Genomic DNA, 23600 nt, shown 5'->3' on the forward strand with positions numbered 1-23600 from the left:
ACCGCCATTGTTTTTTTGATGTGGAGGAGGTATAGGTGAGTGTTGGAGGAAGTAGCAGTTGCAGGGGATGTGCTACTGGTAGTCATTCTGAGAGGGGAACCAAGAATAAAGCTGTTACAAATTGTGAGGGGATACTGAGCTCTCATCACCATGATGTGTCACAAAAGACTGGGGAAGGTGATAACATTATGGTATCTGATGATGATACTATTGTGGATAGGACCTGGCAACTGGACAAGGTGACATCACAGGAAGAGGGTGCTGGCAGCTGTAGTAGTAAGAATTGCACCCAATGTGCAGGCCCAACATCCAAAAGACCTGGCAGCTATCTTCTGTATGGAAATTTTTTTGTACATTACCAAATGACAAATCAATGGCAAGGGGCAAGGTGCAAGATCTGCAAACAGATAATTTGCCATGGGCGTGCAGGAACACATTTATGAGGTAGGTCTCTCCCTACATGAATCAGGTCCTCAGCATATTTGGCAAAATGGAATTAGCAGTAGCACCAAGTGAGCAAGACCATGCTATTCCTTCTCTCTATGATCAATTTTGTAAGCAGGTCACATCTACATCACACCTAGCACATTGTCATCATCACATTATCATTCATTATCATCATCTCCATTTGTTTCTGGTCATCCATTCTTTTATACTTTGGTTTAAGACAAATTAAAGTGGTTCACATTAAAACCAATTTGGTCCGAGCCAGCCAAACCTCAAACTAAATGAATCTTGAGAGGTTTGCCCCTCTCTAAATCAGCAAAGAAATATGAAAGGCCCAAACTACACATATTACCTAACACAGTAATTTTCAATTGTAGGAAGATCGTAGAGTCCTAGTTGCTCTCAATCCTCTGCTAAGTTTTCCCCCAATCTCCCCTAAGTCTGAATGCAAATTCATTTCTGGTTTCCGCTTATAACTAATGGCCTAAGTGCATCTTCCAGCACTCTATATGTACAAAACCATACCTCTTTACCTTTTGACCGAGCTCTGAAATTCCATTTTAGAAAATAGCCCTGCAAATAACCCTATTTTTGGCCTCTTCAATTCTGGTGATTTTAAGATGTTGTCTTCTTTTGGACATAGGTTAGGCATAAGTGGCACATATGAACACGGTACATTTTGTACTTTTATTTTTTGAGATGTAGTGCTTTTAGTGCTTCGCTTGGTCAAATGTTCTTCAGCAAATATGAATTTTTATGTAGTTTTTACAAAGCGATATGCTATAGTTCAAAATTGCATGAATAGTAAGTGAAGTGCAGCATGGCATTTTCAAAACGTGCCAGGTATTTTTTTCAGAAAATATATGAGTGTATAAAATGATCGTTGTAATATTTAGTAATTTAGGATTCATTTCTATGTGGGATGTGTGAAACATTCCCCCCAAATTCTTAACAGTCAAAGGGGTTAAACACTTCAAAATTTATAAGCCTGAAAAGGGAAGTATTGTGTTCTATGATTCAGTCACCAGGAGAAAGTACAGAACACGAGTTACGCATTTGTGTTAAATTACGGTAAGTGAAATTATGACGACAATTGCACATTTGCTGGATTCACCATTTAGTACTTTTTTATATTTTGTGTTCATCTTTTATTTGACAATATTTGACATCTTTTATTTGATTTAGATTTTATTGTTAAAGGCAAAGGGCACAATGTTATGACGTCTTGCAAAGCTTCAACATTATGTGGAGCACAATGTGCTGGGATTGCATTACGGGTTATGGGTTATAGTTTTTGTTAAGGAAATGCTGATCCAGAGTTTTATACTGAATGTCACATTGGAGTCAGGAAGGAATTTTTCCCCTGAAATGGGGCAATTGGCATAAACCTCATGGATTATTTTTTTTTTGCCTCTCTCTGCATCAACACTGTGGGGGATTGTAGGATTATAGGATGGACTGGTGTCTTCATCCAACGTCATCTATTATGCAAAGTAACTATTGAAAAAATAATAGCACTGCTCATGTCCTGTGATAAGTATATATATATATTTCATAATTTTAAGTCCTGTGGGGAAGTTAGCTCGGTAGAAGCAGTGGTACAGACCCAAACAGTCAAGACGGACTGAAAATGCAGCAAATTGGTTTATTTAGAAAAAAAACAGGAAAATAAATAAACTTTGACTTCAGGCACAAAATAAGCAAAACAAAATTACTTAGCTTCAGGCAAAAACAAAATAAATACCTGCTCGTCTGAGCTACTAACTAACAGATCAGATACCCTAACTATACGTGTGGCTTACTTGCAGCCACACGAACACAACAGGCGCAATATTGTCTCACTACTCTTTATTGTAGATGCTGTGGCACAGCAGATCTGCAAATCTTCACTGGGTCAACATAATACACAATGGGATGTTAGCTTTACTTGTACAGGCCTCTAGGCTGTTGACCAACAAAGAAACAAAGACCCTCCATTGTCACAGAGATGCAATGCCTGTCACCAAAGGACCTAGACTCCGACTCACCAGGTGTTAGCTGAGGTGCTGTATTTCACTGAACTGGCTGTGTGTATGGCTCTCCTAGCATGCCGGACCTCACTAGTGAGCTGACCTAATATGACGCCTTTCGTTTCTCCATCACACACGTTACAAAGCATTAGAATGAACCTTTATATTGAACCATCTCTTTCCCTGGTTAGCTTAGGTAATGCCTGATATCAGTGGGAGAGCAAGAAACAAAGGATCCTCTACTATTTTTACTCTTTAACTTGAGTCTCCACATAAAGTCACTTTTTCGGAGAGGCAATTGACAAGTATAGCGTCACTATTGCCAAGGCAACCATACAACAACAGAAGACCGTCATACAAAGCTTTCTTTTTGTTTTGCAAATGGTTTTTCTGGCATCATATGACCGCCGTAACAACTGGATTGCCAGCTTTCTCATTTTCTATAATACATTATGGTTGCACATTCTAACGTACCTGTTTCCTTCTACTTGTTTTGAAACCAGTTTTTTTTTTTTTTCAGAATGTACCTCCAAAAACATCACAATAAAAGTAAAATAGTTGAATATATATTTATAGTAAAAATCTCTGTGATGTCCATCCTGACATTTGGCCTGATGACTATGACAAACAAACTATGCTTAACAGACTTATTCATCACAAACACCTCTGTATGTTCCCTTCGGTGCCATGCACTTAGGTCACTTGACTCACCAAGGTCAACTGTGACTGAAAGGAGATTACTACTGGTGGTCCCCTGCAGCGAAGCCCTTACCCCATATGGGTGCTTAAGGGTAAGTAGTACTATGCCAAATGTGTTTACTGGCACAGTGGATCTGCACTGACAGCATTGGAATATTTTGGTATAAATAAGCTGCACCTCTTTTTTGGCTGGATTATATTCAAGATAAGAATTTATCATCTTATAATAATAATAATAATAATAATAATAAATACATTTTATTTCTATAGCGCCAACATATTCCACAGCGCTGTACAATTTGTAGGATTCAAATACAGACAGATACATTACATTACAAAGAAAGTCATTTCACACAATGGGACTGAGGGCCCTGCTCACAAGAGCTTACAATCTATGAGGTAGAGGGGGTGACACAAGAGGTAGCAGGGGTGGCATTGCTTATGCAGAGGTCAGACACTTTTGTAATAGAGGTGACTGTCATTACACAAACATAAAACATTATGAGCCGTCAACAGTCGTGTCCTTTAACATGTGGATGGAGCTTGGACCTATAAAGTTAGCATGAGATGACATCATATCATGTGGGGAAATGTGGGAGCAGGGACAGAGGAGGGTTAAGGGTTTACGTTAGACATTGTGATAGGCCTGTCTGAAAAGATGCATTTTTAGTTTGCGTTTGAAGCTGTAGAAATTGGGAGTTAATCTGATTGTCCGGGGTAGAGCATTCCAGAGAAGTGGTGCAGCTTAGGAGAAGTCTTGTATACGAGAGTGGGAGGTTCTGATAATAGAGGATATAAGTGTTAGGTCATTGAGTGAGCGGAGAGCACGGGTTGGGCGGTAGACAGAGATGAGGGAGGATATGTATGGAGGTGCTTATGTAAACAAGTAAAATCTGTTGCATAAACAAAACATAATAGGAAGTGATATAAGAGATAATACAACTGATACTTGCCTGTGCATTATTATTATTATTATTATTATTACTACATCACTCCCTTCTTTTACAACAAATCCTCCAGTTCGGTGGTTTCTGCTGTGATGAAGTTTCATATATTTGTATATGAGCGCCACAGATAAGCATTTCAGTGGGCACCTACATGTACATGATCACTCTAGGACTAGGAAAAAAAAAGAAAATTTGGCCCCCAGAGTGTTGGATCCTTTACTAGGTGAGCATACGCAATTTAGCTTGACGAACTGATAACTTGCTGCAGTGGAATAGTTCACAACAAAAGAGTCAAGTTAAAGTTTGCTGCTTAAGTACTAAGTTACACTTTGCTAAATCTGTAACATGGCTTCCACATGGGGTGTACTGACATTATCTACTATACTGTATACCTGAATGTAAAAATACACTTAGTAGATTTTCTAAAAGCTATTCATAGACATAGAATTTTCGGAATTATAGGGTCTGAATGAAAAACGACTTCTTTAGAGATTATAACTAACATTTCTACATACTATTAAAAAGGATAGTTAGATGTGCCCCTAGTTTTTATTTCTATTAAAAATGTAGGGATTCAGTGTTTCAAAGCTTTTCACAATGGATTAAAATTCAATGCAACAAAAACCTCTGATTTATGTAAACCTTCTATCTTCAGAATGCAGGGTTCTTAGCGATGGCACTGCATTCAGAAGAGGCAAGACATATTTTCGGGCTGGCCAGAAACATTATGTTCATTGTATTGAGGTTTTGTGGTATTTTAAGCTTGAAATGAATAATAAATCAAGTACAGTACTTTGCTGAAAATCATAGGACATTGTGACTGTTAAGTATACAATCCTTTCCAATGCTGTTTTTGCTTTGGCTGAGAGCGCTTTACATCAGATGTAATGCAAACTGACAGGGGAATAAGTTTTCAGTTGATGTGTTGAGAATTGTTTACGTGTGATGCCAACATGGTGCTTATTCCTAATGTATTCCATCTGCATTTACACTATCATGTTATCCGATATGCTACATAGTATTAGCCTGAATTTTCATTGTTTTCCTGTTACTGCTAGACCCGTCTGAGTGACAAACTGTCTCTTGGGTAAATTTTCCCCAGCGAAATACAAGCATTTACATAATTTACTGTAACAAGTTAGAGATTTCTTCCCTTAGATGTGTTGAGGCGATGTAAAATCTACGCATTTTTTATTTTAACTGCAAGGTTGTTTTTGACAGTGTTTAGGAATATATAGAATGATAAATACTTTTAGAAACATATTGTTTTCTTCTGTTCTTTACTATTTATTAAATCTACATAGAAATCTAAGGTTCATGGAAAAAAAAATTCAACCAAATTTTGGCAGGTTCTTTGTTTATTTGGCTAGTTCATTCCAAGGTCAAAGTCAGTCCTGTTCAGTCCTCCAAGTACACGATCTACCAAATGTTGGTTGACAGAAGTCTTCCTTAGATAAAAGTCCAGTACCTTGTATTTTCCTGTACTAGGTTTATATCCTATCACTTGTGGCAGGGGCATAAGCCATGGCTAAGAGCCCCTTGTGCAAAGGATGAGCTTGGGCTCACTGTGCAACCTTTCCTTACAACCATCAGCAACATCCCATCCATTCAGTTTAGCATAAGTTACATTTCTTATTCCGACCCAGACCATCATGAAGATATGGCTGTGCACATGAGCTTCCCATCATTTCAATCTCCTTCTAGTGCCTCCATACAGTAATTATGCCCACCTATTGTGTCACATAGTCCCTCCACAGAATCTCTCCCTAGCTATTTGTGGACTAACTGCTACTTTTGGCATTAAAATGGTTCATTTTCTAATTTATGACACTGACAATACCTATATCAGCGTGCATCAGAGGGCAGGGGTAATACATTTACAATGAACAGTCTGCCAGTCATCAAAGAAAATTAGGAAGGGGGATCTAAAAATTTTAATCATCCTCAGTATGATGAGTGTGACCGGTGGGTCCCCGACACAAGAGTCTGATCTCAGATGCGACCAGTGCTACTTCTATTGTTGCATCAGTGGCTTGTGAAATTTGCACAGCGAGGAGGTAGCAGCAGTCTGAAGTCTGATCTTATATCTTCCACTAGTGTTTTTTTTTTTTTTTAAACAATTTTTATTGACTGTTCATAAATTTTCACAAAATATACAAAAGAACAAAACGAGAAAACTACAAGAAAAAGGAGAAAAAAACAAAACATGGGATAATACAGCATATAGGAATCAACCAAGAAGTATCCCAAACATGGGCAACCATAACAGAACACAAAGCTCAATGAACATGGGGGGGGAGATAACAAAGAGGAAGGGCAGGGAGAGAAGGATCATAGATCATGAAGGATACAATACGTATTCCATGGGGACAAGATTGATTGGAAGGCCTCCATGGTGTTAAGAGTGGCAGTGTGGTATTCCAAACTACGTACAGTACATCTTTGATGCGAGCCACAAGATCTGGGCCCATGTGGGGATGTATACTTTTTCAGAGAAGGGTCACAAGCATTTTAGCAGTTGTGTAGAGGTATAAGAAAAGCTTAGAGATCTTTTTACCAAGATGTCGGGGAGGTAGATTAAATAAGTAAATGATAGGGTCTAACGGGACACCATAAAGAAAAAAAAAAAGCATCAGTCAATACCTTAACCTCTGTCCAGAAAGTGTGAATTAAAGAGCAGCCCCGAAGATGTGATATAACGTGCCCTCCTCTGAGAAGCATCTCCAGTAGATCGTGGAAACATTGGGGTGTGCAGCAGAACCAGGGTGCGGTACCAATACATCAAAAGTTTGTACTGGGTCTCTTCCACTAATGTTTTTGCAAGTTATCATAATGTTTTAGGCAGGTATGGGAAAAATGCTGACGTAACAATGCTTTGAAAGACAGAAATATTAATATATTTTTGTTGCCAATTAATGACTTAATCAAAGTATTTGATGGGACCACCCATTGGAGGAGGAGTCCCCACAGAGAATGATCTCATCATCACCCTGTTTGTCTGGGATTGTATGAAGAGACAGAAGTACTGGAGCAAGCCTACATCCATAGAAGATCTGTGCTTAGTTTTCCAAGATGTTTTGGAACAACCTACCTGCCAAGCTCCTTCAAACACTGTGTAACAAGTATTATCGATGGGATTTAGTTTTCTTATTCACTTTGCATTGTGTTAATTGAAAAAAATATAACAAGGTCTTAAAATCTTAAAAGGTTTTGGAATTTACAAAAATGGATCCAACAGCAGGAAATAGTCTAAAGTGAAAACAAAACCTAAATTCACCTCTTTAATACCCTGTTGATCCAGTTTGCCTGTTTATTTCCTTGCAGTGATGACATACCATACATGAGCAAGACTGAACACTCATTGGCCTCAGTTGTAAGGATGGCACGTGACCACTGACACCAGTATTTGCCTTCAGATGTCATATGAATTAATTTATGTGATGTTCTCACCAGGAGCAAGTAGATACTTTAGACAAAATACCATAATAGAGAAAATTTCAGCTCACCGGTGTCTTTAATGTTATTCAACTTGACTCATAATTGCTGATGCACGGAAATATACCTTCGACGCCATTGGGCATGTAGCAACTAACAACTTTATCCGAAAAAATATATAATAAAAATTAACTTTTAATCTTCATGAATAAAAAATAAATTACAGGCCAGTAACTTTTTTAATTCATGAAGATTAAAAGTTAATTTTTATTACCTAATTTTACTGATGTTTTTGTTGGTTGCTGGAAAATTGTTATTTTCTCTGAAGTAAGATACAGTAGATTAGATACTAGATTGATGTTGGAAATTGAAGAGAGAATGGATTCAGTTGGCAATAACAACTATGAAGTTTACAGAGTGTAAAATGCACCCAAACGATTTTTTTTTTTACGTTTTAAAAATATGAATTTTTGTAAACATAATAAAACCGATATAAATTTCATATAGCTGTGTCATCGTACCGATCCACAGAATGTAAGTAGCATGTTATTTTGTCTGCACTATGAACACTGTAAAAACAAGATAAAAAAGAAAAAGCAGGTTTTTTCCCCAATTCTACTCCATTCCGACTTTTTTTTTTTTAACCGCTTACCTGTACATTGTAAAGGATATTAAACTGTACCATTATGAAGTACAATCAAATTTGACAAAAAAAAAAGTTATGGTTTTTGGAAGTTGAGGAGTAAAAAACAGGAATACAAAAATCAAAAAATGCTTTGGTGGGAAGGAGCTAAAGATATAAGAACAAAGTCACTATATTTTACTTAAACATATGCGCATCTTTATAATGATATGGTATAAAAGGTTATAGAGAAATTGTGTGCAGGCATACAAAACCATCTAATAGGCCACATAAATGGGTGTATTAATTTGCCCTGCTGCTTGTAGCCAGATGGCCTATACACTTCTATACTCTCTAGAGACTCATAAAGGAAGGCTCAGCACAAAATAAGAAACTGACAGAAGTAGAGAGTCAACAAACACGAGGCGTTCCACCATCCATCATCCTATCATGTATACTTTGCTAAGTACCAGGATCTATTTTTCTCATTGTCATCATCTCAAGCCAGAGAACTAAACATATTTGTAGAGGGTGCAGGTCAAACTGGTTGTCGTATTAGTGTAAGCTCGAAAATGACCTAAGACTTTTGTAATACTTTATCAAATATATGTTGTCACATGATGGATAGTACACATTCTGTGCAAGACTTTATAAGATACAACAATGATATATGACATTACAGGATATTGCCTGTTTTGAGAAAATTTTGTGAATCCTCTCAAAGAAAAAGTAAAACATCCAGTAGTTTCAATATCTTATTCCACAGATTCCATATAACTGGGAAGGCCAAAAAGGGAAAATATATTATTAGGTACAAATGCACTATATAAACAAAAAACAGTGTGGACCGATACGTGGTGTACAAGTTGCTGACAGACCGGATTGTTTTTTTAATATATATATATATATATATATATATATATATATATATATATATATATATAGTAAGCCGATGGCTGGTCAGGTAATGGAGGGGGTGTACATCTCACCCAGACTACTCAGGTGGGTGAGATGAAAAAACTCCAGGAATGTTTGTTCTCAGCAGACAGAATTCGTCTGCTGATCATTTTGGTAAATGCTCAGTATTGGGCTGGATTTTTAGGAATGGCAGGTAGGTTGGTAGTGGGACCTGTCATTCCACCCCCCTCCAATCCACACTTTGGTTATGTTCCGGCAGTTACTCAGCTGCAGAGTCTCCTCATCAAGGAGGCTTAAGAAGCCAGCTCCAGCAGCAACACTTTGGCAGAGCTTGGCTGGAGAGCTGACAGAGAGGACATATTTTTGGTGCTGTGTCCTGAATGATTCTACTGACTTTTGATTTCTATTATCCTAGGTGAGGTAACCTATTCTTATGTTTAGTTAGAGCCTAGCCGGGCAGGTATTTAATTTTGTATTGTTTCCTTTTGTTGCTGCACTACCTTTTTGAGTAAAAATAAACTCTACCTTTGTTTTGGACTAAAAGAAAATGGACATGTGTGTCTATGCCACCCCACTTAGCAACCCCAGACCTTGACAACATAAATAAATAAATTAAAAAAAATATATACACCTGAATTTCTCAGCTATGTTATGTGATGACTTGTTCACACTTGCGCCCGGTGTCCAGTGTGTGCATTTTGCCCACTTTCCGTCTTCAGCCTCAGCAAAACTGGACAGGGGATGGAAACCCGGAGGTCAGCTTTAAAATCCATTCACTTAAATGGGTTTGTAAGGGTGACCGCCCGTGTCTGCCTGTGGTCTGTCCACGGAGAAGCAGATTTTTTGTAGCCGCACACAAAGTCCTGTATGTCCGACTTAATAAATTTGTAATGCGTAGCTAGTGCAAGCTTTTGGGCATAATGTCTCAAATCACTTTGGCTTCTGCTGGATCCTAGTGCCAGTAGAGTTTCCAGGGCGTGTATGTATGCCCACCCTACCACTTGAAGCCCCAGTGCATGTACCATGGACATTGTGCTTACTACTCACCAAACCCCCATGGAAGGGTTCCTGACAAATAAGGTGGTGTCCTGAAAAAGTGGTTGCTATTATTCTATTACTGTATCTGTGTTTGACCTCTTCTTGTGTTACATGACTCCAAACCTATTTTGCCTGTCCTGACCTCTGCCTGATTACTGTATTGACTTTGTGCCTCCTGTCCTGACCTCTACCAGGATTACAGTTTGGCACAAACTCTGCCTGTCCTGTCCTTAGTCTGTCCCCTGTCCACATCTTTGGTCCTGCATGTCAGAATCACCCATCCTCAAACACTGGCCCAGATTTACTATTAGTTCAAAAGTGTAAACTTAGCCAGGATATCTGCAAATTTGCAGATTTATCATAGCAGTCAATGCTGGATGTCACATCTGGTGTATCTTCAGACTGTTTTATTTAAGTGTATGTTTCATTTTTGTTGGCTTACTTTGTGCATTTTTGGTGTTTAGGCCATGTCTCCTTTTTCGAGAATCTTTACTGCAAGCTAGATGAACCAAGAATACGCCAGTATCTAGTTGCAACTAGAATAGTAAATATGAGCCATTGTCATGACTCTTTGCCCCAAGTAAGGCTCACAATCTAAATTCTCCAATAATGCCTATTTCCAATGCCATCCATTTTATTATATTTAATGGGTCTATACTTCAAAAAAATTTCCTTTGAAACTACTTATCAGTACGTATTTGGAGTATGGGAGGAAACCCACACAAACCCAAAAAATCCACATGAACATTCAAACTCCATGCAGATAGAACCCAGGCAGTGCAAAAAAAACTGTGCTAACCACTGAGCCATCATAACTCAGATGTACAAACTTTTCCGTGAACACATCATCCAAGTTGATGACACATCACATGGCCCTGATAGCCAAATCACACACTGCAGATGTGTCACCCATAGTGACATCATTCACAAGCCACAATGGTGACTGTGATCCTACAATATGTTATCATTGCAGATAATATTGTCCCAAGAGTATGCTAATATATTCCACAGTGTAACTATCCAGGGGCAGTGATCAAGAAGAATCAGTGAAGGAACAAAGAAGAACTTCTAGATTCCTTACATTTAGGAAATTCAAAAAAGGTTTTATGGATAAAACAAATTCTTTAATTTGTTATAGACATAATTGTAAAATAGTGCACATAATCTTTGTAATATATGACATACTTTTTATCCTGTTCAATCTCATTTGGTAGCATATGGATAAAATGTCTTATAAAATTTCACTCTGGTTTAAATAGAAGTTTGTGTAGGAGATATAATCGGCTTGCTTAAAATTCATAAGATGAATTACGTTCCTCTTTCCTTTGGCATGCAGAGACACAGACATAATGGCTTTTCCCCCTCAAAATTCAAGGAATGTCATTCTGTCTGTATTACAAGACACTGGATAGACACTGTAATGATCTAAAGGTAATAGAGATATTATGCTTTACCCTTTTTCTAATTTAGAGGTCATCTAGAAGGTCGTCATGTATCAGTAAGCGTTCTGCCTTCATTTTTGAAGATGACAATATTTATCGAGCTGCGATATGCAGTAATATAGCAATTTGCAAAGTGCTGTGTAAGAAGCAGAATGCAATCCCTTGTTTTCATTACCTGTTATCAAAGTAGTTTTGCAAGTACATTTGTGATTTTCCAGTAAGATGAAAAATGTAAAAGTTAGATGTATTTACATTTAAGGCTTAGACAATCTTCATCTGATATCAACCCCCATCCAGCCATCATCTACTATTGACTGCTTCGGAGCTTGTTCCATAATAACACCAAGGTATGTAGTGTAGCTAGAAGTTATTTCAGGTTAAATATACAGGGGGTTTAGTTGAAACAATAAATAGAGAACATTCTTAAAAGCAATGAAATGCTAACTGTGTAGTCACTTGCAAAGTTGTCAATGTCAGGCTCGTGAACACAGCTGTATTACAGTGCTGCTTTGTACAGAGCCACAATAAGGTTTCCATAGAGTTGCGTGAGTTCGCTACTGCTCTTCAGTGTAACTCTGATTTCATAAAGCATTTTGTAGCAAACCTTATGAATCTGACAGATGAAAATCATTGCAAGCTTCATGCATATCCTGCAGGTGCTGCCCATGTGGCAATAAAAAGTAGGTAGATGGTAGTGTGGGAAAGTTAGCTCGGTAGAAGTAGTAGTGCGGACCCAAACAGTCAAGACAGGGACGCAAAATATGCAGCAAACTGGTTTATTTGGAAAAAAAACATAGGACAATAAATAAATCTTGACTTCAGGCACAAAATGAGCAAAACAAAATACAGCCTTAACTTCAGGCAAAAACAAAATAGAAAAACCTGCTCGTCTGAGCCACTAGCTATACAGAACTGATAACCTAACTATACATGTGGCTTACTTCCAGCCACACAAACAAAACAAGTGCAATATTGTCTCACTGGACTCAGGGTTACAGGACAGAACCATACACCTTATTTTACTCTGCAGTGTACGAGCGGAGGGTGGCGCAGAGATCCAAACAGACAACGATAACATCGTATGAATGTTTTTTTTTTTTATTTCTTATACCTCCCATGCGCCTCCATCTATAATACTTTAGGGCCTGAAGAGACCCCCAGAGTATAATAATGTCCCTTTCACTTTGATATAACTTCGGCTGTATTTGCCTTGGACAGCTAGAAATTGGATGGATAGGTTTCCAGGTGTCGAGAGTGTCCTACATTATGTTTAAAGTCATTTTGATGTGTGGTTCATCCTAAACTTGTTCAACCTGAAATTAATCTTGGTACCAAGCCACCCAAAACAGAAATGAAACGAATCCTGAGAGGTTCATCCATCTCTAGATATGACATGTTACACAGTCCAAAAAATTGCAAACTGATTTCATGGGCATTACTATGATTCTTTCCATGCCAAAGATATGTACGGTCAATCTCAATGCAATAAAGCACCTTTGGGATGAAATGGTATGAGAAATTCTCAACAATGAATGTGCAGAAAACATATCAAATGATCTTTGAAATTTCTAAGTAGAATTCCCTGCTTGAATTCTATGCCATGTGGAATTCAGACCTAATATAATTGATAGAGATAGGTGAACATTGCAAGACTCATTTTTCAAATATTTTTGAGGTTTGCTCTCCAGGTTATTTTCGCACTAAACTTGTTCATTATGGATTTTTCAGACCTCAGAGCATAATAAGCGGAGGCCCAGAGGAGGCGTGGAAAGATAATAAACAGACATATTTAGCTTCTCTTGCCTCTCCTTGATTTCCTTCCAGCATCTGGTGTGCATTGCTGGACATCTTCCACCCTCCGGAGTGATGTTAGAGAGGTTGGAACATGCTCAGGGCCAAACATCAAAAAACGCAAGGGAGCCCAGGAGAGTTAAGGGAAAATGTACATGACTGGTTATCAATTTTTGCACGTCCCTTGGACCTCCACTCTGAAAAGACCCCAGAGTGTAAAGATTTCATTTCTAGTTTGGACCAAACAAGTTACCAACCAATATTCATGAAACAAGTGTCCTAAGGTTCATCCATCAATCGTTGTGAGATTGTGTTGAACTGATTTAATGAAAAATTGTTAAACTAAACTGAAGATCAGTTAAGTCTGGACATATCTGTACTACGATATCTAATACTTCCCACCATGCCATCTATACGTTTTAACTACATTTTCAAACTCTTGAAGATTCACCCTAAAATTTACAGGAGTTTGTGCACTTCTGCCAAAGTACAGGTTGCCAATATACATGTAATCTCTGAGAAGGTTTACTAGAAACTTTAGTTAGAAATTCTAATAAGCCTTTTCTAACTGCTTATCAGCATAGACCAGATGTTAAATCAGTCACTGACTCCTGCTATAGGGATAACAAGAATTCGATAAGTGAGATGGGGAGTCAAACTGAGAAGATTTAACAAACAAGAACCCCTGTGAGCTACATCATTAATACTCATCTGGAAGATGGCTGGTTATCTTACATATTCCACAGGTAGTGAAACCTTTATGGTAGAAATTTCTAATGAGTTTTCTAGACTTCACGTAAACGTTAGATAATGCAATCTATATTTAAGCATCTGAAAACCACTTATAGAAGATAACCACGGTGAGCCTATAACATTGCACAGCATGTAACACAACCACAATGTTATGAAAAATGTAAAGCATTTAATAATGAAATCTATTAAAACGGGAAAGATTGATCTCACTGATAAGTCAGAATATAGAAAAATTTAATTTGTACTTTTTGTGATAAAATAATGAAAATGAAGATAAGAGATTTACAATAGGAATAGTTTCTTGTCCATTTTCAACATTATGATGGCGATTATACGATACTGTTTGTTTTGCATCTATCTCAGTTTTTGAGGACTGGAACATGGGAAAATGCCGTGCAATTTTTTTGAACTTTAAAGCATTTCTTAAAGAATTTTAAAGTAGTGGGACACACACCAATAAGCAAGATTCTCCCAGTCCTGTGGATAGAGGGTAACTTGTGACGAGACAACCCCTTAAGCCACACTTACAACCGACCCCCATCCCATTCCTTACACACTCAGCACAATAGTAGAACCCTCTTTTGTGTGGAATACAGTAATGGTGCCCCTAAATAGTAATAGTGATTGTGCTCCAACATTTTAATAGTATTTGCTTTTTGTGATAGTGTCCTCACACAGTGACAATGCCTCTTTAGTGCTCTCCATACTATAAAGGTGTCACCTTAGAACCCTGCACACAGGAGGAATACCCCTATCCAGCAGTGATAACCATTATTGTCGCCCTACACAGCAAGACTGTCCCCTTAGTTCCTCACATATAACCCATGACTCCCTTTTGGGGTCAGCATGTCAAAGACCATTCTTACATACCCAAGCATTGACATGTTTTGAATGTGCCACACTGTTGCACTGCGATTGTGGACTTGACAGTAGAGGAACCCAGCATCTATGTTCCCGTAGGAGTGTATTATCAAATTCTAACCACCCTGATCCAATAAAACAACCCAGGAGCTGTCCTACTATATATGGGATGGTTGGGACTAGCGAATTAATTGTAATTTTCAACTCCAGTTCATTTTGGGTACTACTTTGTCAAATGAATGGGTTAAACCGCAATATTACCCATACTACCCATAGTTGTATAGATATCGCTGTGTCAGATACTACAGTAAAAAGACTGTTGACCCACTGTGCCAGGGGGTGGTTTAAAGGGTGGTTCATGTAAAATTCTGGAAAACCATTTTAAAGCTATAACTGTATAATAACAACAGGGGAAATGAATTAAGACAAAACATGAAAAGTTGAAAATTAATACTTAAAGACAAAGAACTTGCCCCAACATTTAATAAGGTGACTTCTATTCCTGAAAAAGGACTAAAGTAGATCTTTGAAAATACTAATAACCTGATAAATACTATACATTATAACCTAGCATTGACCATAACCTAAATGTGGCCACAAAGACTTATGTCTGGCATTGAAAAACCAAAAGCTGATGCAGGAAATGTTGTTCCCCTGCTCCTTCACAGCCCTATTATCTGAGCAGCTGCCACTTAATATAAGTGATTGATGTAATAGTAGCATATTAGGAAATTGCTATAAATACAATCCCCTACTGTCAATGGTGCTTCAGCTAAGTTGAAATAACAGTTTATGAAAAATAAATTTGCATTGCATTATAAAGGAAAATGAAGATAGTAGACATTCAAGGTTAAAGCAATGAAGGGGAAAATTATATAACAAGCAAAGTGATGATGACACATGAGAATTACAGTGCCTGGCATAATATACTGCTTATGGCTCAGGATATAGCGTCTCCATGTTTTCTCTATGTACAGCATGTCAAACTGCATAGCTGGAACTGAGCTTTAAAATTGCTAGCCAGGATTTATTTTTCAGAATTTTCAGATAAGGTTAAAATATCTGCAGGGTCTTGTAATGCAGTCTGTTCCACTATGGGTGCAGCACATTCTGCAATTTAGTCCGAGAATGAGGACATGTCCAATAACAGAACAGTCTGACCTCCACCCCCTTTAACTGTAAAATACCATATAAATAGCTAGGAAATACCTAATATAGGAGGGACACAGGATACTAAATCTAGCTATTCAGCTAAAAGGATCCCTGACACGGAAAAAGGGACAAGCAGTGTATACCAACAGACCAGTTAGGGTCGCGTTCAGGTCAAGGAAGACAACAAGCGATGAACAATACAGATGTTTTATTGAACAAGGCGCAACGCAGATGCAGTTTGGGCAAATGACAGCCCTTTTTCAGATGCATAAACTAGCAAAACACAAATGTTAAAAACCACATTTAAAAACAAGTTTTATAAAATAAGTGTAAAAAACAAAAACAAAAAACTGCATATAAAAATGCAACCAACTGACACCTCCTAAAGTCAACAACAACCCAGATCATATATCTATATACATATGTAGTGGTAATACAATGATTATGCCTATATAATATTGAAAACCCAAGATAGAGGACTTTATCTAACTCCAATCAACCATAAAATCTCAAATATAGAAACATTTTTTGGATATGAATACAGGGTTGTGGCTTAGGAAAGTGTGGGCGGGTACAGAGCGGGGAGACGTAACGTCTCTCCTCCCAGTATCCGCCCACACTCTCCAAAGACACAAGCCCCGCCTTCTTCCTAGGTCTGTAACAGTAACCTGGGAGGTGGGGGCAGCGAGGCGAGAAGAGGACCGAGAACAGCGGGCAACGAACCAGCGATCTGTGCAGGTAAGTGTTAGCTACTAAAGATGTTAGCTAGTCTCCCATTAGAATGAATGGATGCAGCCGGCACGCAGTGGGTTAAGTGGCCAGACGCTGGCACAGGCTGTGTGCTGGCTGCATCCATTCATTCCTATGGGATCTAGCTAATATTGTTAGCTTTTCCCACAATGCTTGGCCAGTAGCAAAGCATTGTGGGAAATAACCTCCGACCTCGATCCTGCCTAAAAAGATCGGGATTGGAATTCCGATCACAATCGTGAAATTTATTTGATCGCTGATCAGAATCCGATCCCAATCACTCAACCCTACTCAAGTCTTTTTTCCCTATGAACCTCATTATCAGTTGCATCTCTCAAACTTAATAGTTCTATATTTATATGCAAAAAAATAACCTACTAAACCACCAGAGCCAAAGTTCTTTAGGAACATCAACATCTGGTCAGTGGAGGTCAAACACTCAGGTCACCCACAGAAATGCCGGCCCTCTACTGTTTGCACTCCCGAGTCCCCCACTTTCAGGGTTTGGGAGGCAGGCTGGAACCTCCACAGTGTTCTCTTGTATCTGATTGCCTGTGCTCTGACCCTTTGCCTTGTCCTCTGATCTTGCCTTTTCTTCCTGATTTGTATACTGTGCCTGCCCCTGTTTACGACCCTGGTTTGCCTCTAGACCTCTTCTTCCTGAACACCATTTTGTACTTCTCCACAGCTTCTGTTACCGACTCGGCCTGCCTGACGTTCCATTTGGATTACTTACTGTCCTACCTTGCCCTCTTGTTGACAACATGGACTGTACAACTATGCTTTTATTCTCTGCTTCCACCTGCTGACCACCCACCTTAGCCTTCTGGGTCCTTGGACCTATACTTCTACCTGAAACATCTGCTGGTAAGAGATCTAAGTGTCTGGTTTGCTGTGATTTGTAGAGCGCTGTGTGTTTGGCATTTCCCAACCCGTACCGCTCTGCCCAGCAGTGCAGCCAAGTCCATCCCCACCATCTGGGGCTCTGGTGAACACCATTGTGGGGTTGAAGTTGGTGCAGCCCCGGGATGTTGGACACAGAGCGCCATTTTGATCAGTGTATCTAGTACTGGTTCTCACTTTGGCTCAGAACTGCATCTGTTATCCTAACATGACTCTTCTGTTTGCTAGTGCTATTAATAGTACTATATGAACTTGTACAGTTTAAGACATAGGAAAAATAGGTAAAAAAAACACCTCTGTTGTGCCGATAGGAAACAATCTGTATAATAATATTAAACCTGGTGTTGTAAGAAAATAATATTGGCAGAATCCCTTTAGTAACATGGGAAACTCAATAAAAATGCCATTGCATCTGTATTGATATTGTTAAAGTATGTACTAAACTATAAAATTTCCATGAACTAGTGCTTAAAGGGATGTATTGTGCATGGCAATGAAATGAAAGTTGACATTATGCTCCTGTATTGATGATGTAAAGCTGACATATGTTTGTGTTTACAATGTATTATCCGCCGCATTACAAGATTTGTACAAAGGTAAATGTATTCAATAACTGTAAGCAAGAAACATTCTAGCATCATCTCAAATGATTATCAACATGTGCTTAGGTAATGGAGGCTGGCGGACCCTGAGCCAAAAGCCTTATTGTTTTTCTCGGAAAAATGAGCACATCACAGCTCTCAGCGAAGTAATCAGTAACAGTTAGAGGAGGGGGAGTCCTGGCACAATGCAGAGTGCATGCTTCATTCTACAGACAGGTGTCTATATAGACGCTGACAAATCATTTTATATACTGTTAGCTTGGGCTTTATTTATCAATGACTATATTTGTGTTTGCATTGGGTCATCAACTACCATATTACACTGCGTAATTGGTTTGTAACAATTACCATTACTTATCCTATAGGACATAAGATACACTGTGCCAGATCATAGCATGGAGGGAGATAATAAGATAGATAGATAGATAGATAGATAGATAGATAGATAGATAGGGAACAGACAGCACTCCAAATTGATGAATAAAAAGTGATGTGTTGATTTATTCCAACTGTAATCTGATAATCCGCACATCACTTTTTATTCATCAATTTGGAGGACTATCTGTTCCTTATCTACTTGACTATTGAGGGACCGTATGCCGGGTCCATTTGGCATTGCACCCTTTCTGGGAAGGGTTCTGTACACGGTGCTGCTCTTGACTTCATTGGACAGATGGGATAGATACCCTGTTTCCCCCAAAAATAAGACATCCCCCCTTCACCTTCCTGGACCAACTACAACCGGCAGTCATGCCGGCGCTCTGCTAAGGAAGCGCCGTCATGACTGCCGATTGTCTCTCGCTCCAGCCGCTGCATAAGACATCCCCCGAAAATAAGACAGGCCATATATATTTTTCGAAAGAGAATTTAATATAAGACACTGTCTTATTATTGGGGAAACAGGGTAGATAGATAGACAGACAGCTGAAGCATTGCAGAGTATGCGGCAATAAACTCCCTCAATTTTCACTGTATCTAAGGAGTGCTGACTATTTTTCCCTAGGACAATTATGGGACATAGCCTATGCACTGGGCTGCAACCACTGCTACTGGAGCTGTCTCTATTGGATGATAGATGTCAGAAAAAGCTGGGCAATGTCAAGGAGAAAACAAATACCTGTTGGAATCCATTATGCCCAATGGGGTCCCTCAGTATATGTTGATGTCTGTTCATCTTTACTGTTTAAACTGTTCTTCTGGTCCTACAATAGACAAGAACAGTGGATGAAATAAGACAGATGTGAATAGGAGTTATATATATTTTATTTCTATTTCCTGCCGTTCAGTTGGCATGGGATATGTAATATTTATACGGGTTCATCTCAAGGTTCCATTTTCTATCACACAACTTGTCATTTACGCCAAGTATAACCTATGTTTTGGAATCCATGAGTATTATGAACATCAGGCAGCCACCTACTTTGGGAATGTGGTGTGCTGGCCGCTCCATAGTAATGTGCGCTCGTAGGGCTTGTTTATAAACATTGCTATAATTGTCCTAAATTGGTCGTGTTGATTAAGCACCTGCAAGGCAATTTAGTGTGCCTAATCTGAAAGGTCTGTGCGCTTCCTAATGGCCGGCCAAAATGATGCTTCGCTTTGGAATAATTTACTCCCTCACTTCAACTGACTTGTTTAGAATGAAAAAGAGTAGATAATAAGTCTTAATAAATCACAAATCTATAGCAGGTTAAAAATAAATATAAAAGGATAGAAACATTTCAATGCACCGGCTGAAGACTATGTGCGGGACATAAAGCCTCCTGCTTGTGGAAGAAGTGTGATACAAGCATTGTGATGAATTACTAATATACCATGGATACATGAATACCAATGTATTTTCAGATCTTAGTATACAATTTTGAATCCATTGTTTAATGCTGAATATATGAGAAATTATACTATGCCATATGTACTGCCACATGGTGCTCAATATGGCCCATGTTGTGCAATGTACCGCATAAATCACACACTAGCATATACAAGGTGTCATGTAAATTAGCCTTGACTATTTCTATTTGATAAATGGACTCATGTACATATGTAAAAAAGCTGAAGATGCTATTAATGCAGCACACTTTAACTTGACTTTTTTTTTTTCAATGGATTTAAATGGATCTTGCCGTTTGGTATTGCTGTTTGGTATATATATATATATATATATATATATATATATATATATATATATATGATGTTCCACAGTATTAGAAACTTATAAAACAGGGTTAATGATAAAGTCCAATGTGTGATATTAGGAGGGGAATTTAATAGAGTTTTTAACATAGTGTAGAAAGATAGGTGCTCCCAAACTCTGGGTCATTTAGAGGAGATGATGTGAACCTGAAGACATTGAACATACAGATATCATACTCCTATTTCTCTAAGGTATATGAAACCTGGTCCAGGATAAACTACTTCTAATCTTCTTCATTATTAACAAGGGAATAGCAAACTAAGATATTTGATTTTGTTATGATCAGACACTGCTCCCGCACATAGCAATTGAAGGGATGAATATGCCAAGTTGTCAAGAAAAACATGAAGATATCTTTTGGGTTTTGAAGAAGACAAAACAATTGAAGGAATGATAACACCAGAGCATGTAAATCTCATTAAAAATAATGAACTACAACAAGATCAATCCATCATCTTAGGAGGAAATGCTAAGGCAGTGTTAAGGGACAAGGCAAACGTATTAGTTACTTTTCTAATATACGGAACATTACATGTATTTAAAATGTTAATCAGATATCTTTATTTTATTAGTGACGTAGTCGCTGAAGAAAATAAATAGTATCTTCCTCTTTTCAGTCCTGTGAAATGCAGGAGAACTGAAATGGACTAAAGATGGCGTCAGTCATGGTGCTTGATAAGGGAAGTCAAAACCTTGGGGACTTCATTGCTTGGTCTATGGGATTTACAGTATATTTTGGCTAGGGAATTGCTCTCCCACTGGCCTAGGCAGACAAAATGCAGAAATCCCATCCAGTTTGCAGGGAGTGCAAAACACTGGATTTTTGCGTTGTGTGACTCCCCAGCTTTAAGGGCCCATTCACACAGAGTAAATGCGCGTGTATTTTGGCAAAATACACGTGTAAAAATAAGACTCCCACTGACATCAAACATTTTACACGTGTATTTTGCCGTGTTTTTTTTACACGTGTAAAAAATGTCATTGAAGTCAATGGGAGTCTTATTTTTACACGTGTATTTTTTACACGTGTATTTTGCCAAAATACACGCGCGTTTACAGTGTGAACAGGCCCTTAAAGCTGAACAAGCTCCATTTTTCGATCATGCCGCCTCAGGCATCCACCATCCTAATTAGGGCCCCTTCACACTGGCTGATTCTGAACGTGTAAACGTTCCGAATCAGCGACGTTTAAAACAGATCCCATTGCTTTCTATAGGAGCCGGCATACGTGTGCTCCCCATAGAAATGAATGGGCTGCTTTTTTCCATTCATTTCTATGGGGAGCGCACGTATGCCAGCTCCCATAGAAAGTAATGGGATCTATTTTAAATGCCGCTGATTTGGAACGTTTACACATTCCGAATCAGCCAGCGTATACTCTGTGTGAAGGGGCCCTTAGTATCCTAGCCTGCCTTTATAGTGTTCCCTCTCCGGCTCCTATATATCCTTTGTCCATCTTTACGTTATGGCCTTACAAGAGACTTATATAGGTCAGTATTATTTTTGCATAGTAGGGACAGCACATTGCAAAAGTCAGGTTTACTCAGTGTCCTGAAAATTAATTTTTTGGGTCTCAAAATGATACCAATATTCTTTAACCTATTCCATATGTTCATTAGTAAATAGTACCCGAATGGTGTCACTACGATCACCTTATACAGAAAAGAAGCGGGTGCTCTTATTGCCAGTGACATCTGCTCAGACATCGTATATTAAAAAGTTAAACCCATTGAAAGAGCTCATTATGGTACTTTGTTGCACAGCATTTTCCAGTTTCTAAAGTGCATCTTGAAGGAGCAAGGCTTTTGTGATATACCGCGTCTTAATCTGCTTTTGACAATTTGCAACTATTGTTCCTTGAGGAATTGCTGAGGTTGAATCTGCTGTTCTATGATATTTCCTTCATTCCCTTTGTTTGTGAAAACTGTTCAGTTACCGCACATCAATAAATCACAGACTTCTTATCTGCAAGGGCATTTCTCTAACGTTCCATTGTGGGATTCTGCTTGCTCAGAGCAGAAATGTACAGTCATAAAAATCATATTGAGTAACAGACTGCATCCTATACCGCTGTAGGTAAGTGCTGCTAAAATATAACCGATACAGTACAATATTAACATTACGTTCCATCGGAAATGTAGCTACGTAGTATATTAGGAAGAGTGAATTATAGTAGGATTACATTATAGGATCTCTAAAACTTTCCTCTTCCCTCCAGTGTGACAATGTGAGGAGCAAATGGCGAATGAGTTTGTCCGTCTGAATCTCTGTCCACTATGGTTGTTACAGACAAACTGATTCCACATTCCCCACCAACAAACAGCATTGCCATTTTACCTACAAGTGACTAAACCCAAATAGAGGGTGAGCTGAGTTTTTATAACAGGTGAGCCAGGGCTGCAGAGCTACAAGCCAGGTGTATTGGGGTCAGTTCACACAGAGTTTTTTTGCAGGCAGATTTTGATGTGGAATCCACCTCAAAACGCCTCCCATTCATTTCAATGAGAGTCGGTAGCAGGTTTTTTTTCAGCTAGTGGAAAAAAATAAATAAATGGGATTCTGTTTTGAAACGCTGACTCTGACACGTGTTTATGTGTCAGAATGAAGGCTGCATTACATCGTGGGAATGAGCCCTAAGGCTAAGGCCCCACGGGACGATCCACAGTGCTAAAGCGCTGCGGGAAAAAATGCGGCGGGAACGCATCACGGTGCTTTCTGCAGCGCTTTAAACAGAAAGTTCACAGAGTTTTCCTCCAGAATTTCTGTTACCATTATATCTACGGGGAAGCAGCTGGCGTTTCCATAGATATAATGAATAGAGATGAGCGAGTACTATTCAAAACGGCAGTTTCGAATAGCACGCACCCTTAGCAATGAATGGAGCTGACCGGCGCGCAGACGGGGCCGGCATCCTGTCGCTTAACCCCCTGCATGCTGGCTGCGTCCATTCATTCCTATGGGTGCATGCTATTCAAAACTGCTGTTTCGAATAGTACTCGCTCATCTCTAATAATGAACATGCTGCGATTTCCAAAAC

The sequence above is a fragment of the Leptodactylus fuscus genome, chromosome 10 (assembly GCF_031893055.1).
Source record: "Leptodactylus fuscus isolate aLepFus1 chromosome 10, aLepFus1.hap2, whole genome shotgun sequence".
In the NCBI taxonomy this organism is placed as follows: Eukaryota; Metazoa; Chordata; class Amphibia; order Anura; family Leptodactylidae; genus Leptodactylus; species Leptodactylus fuscus.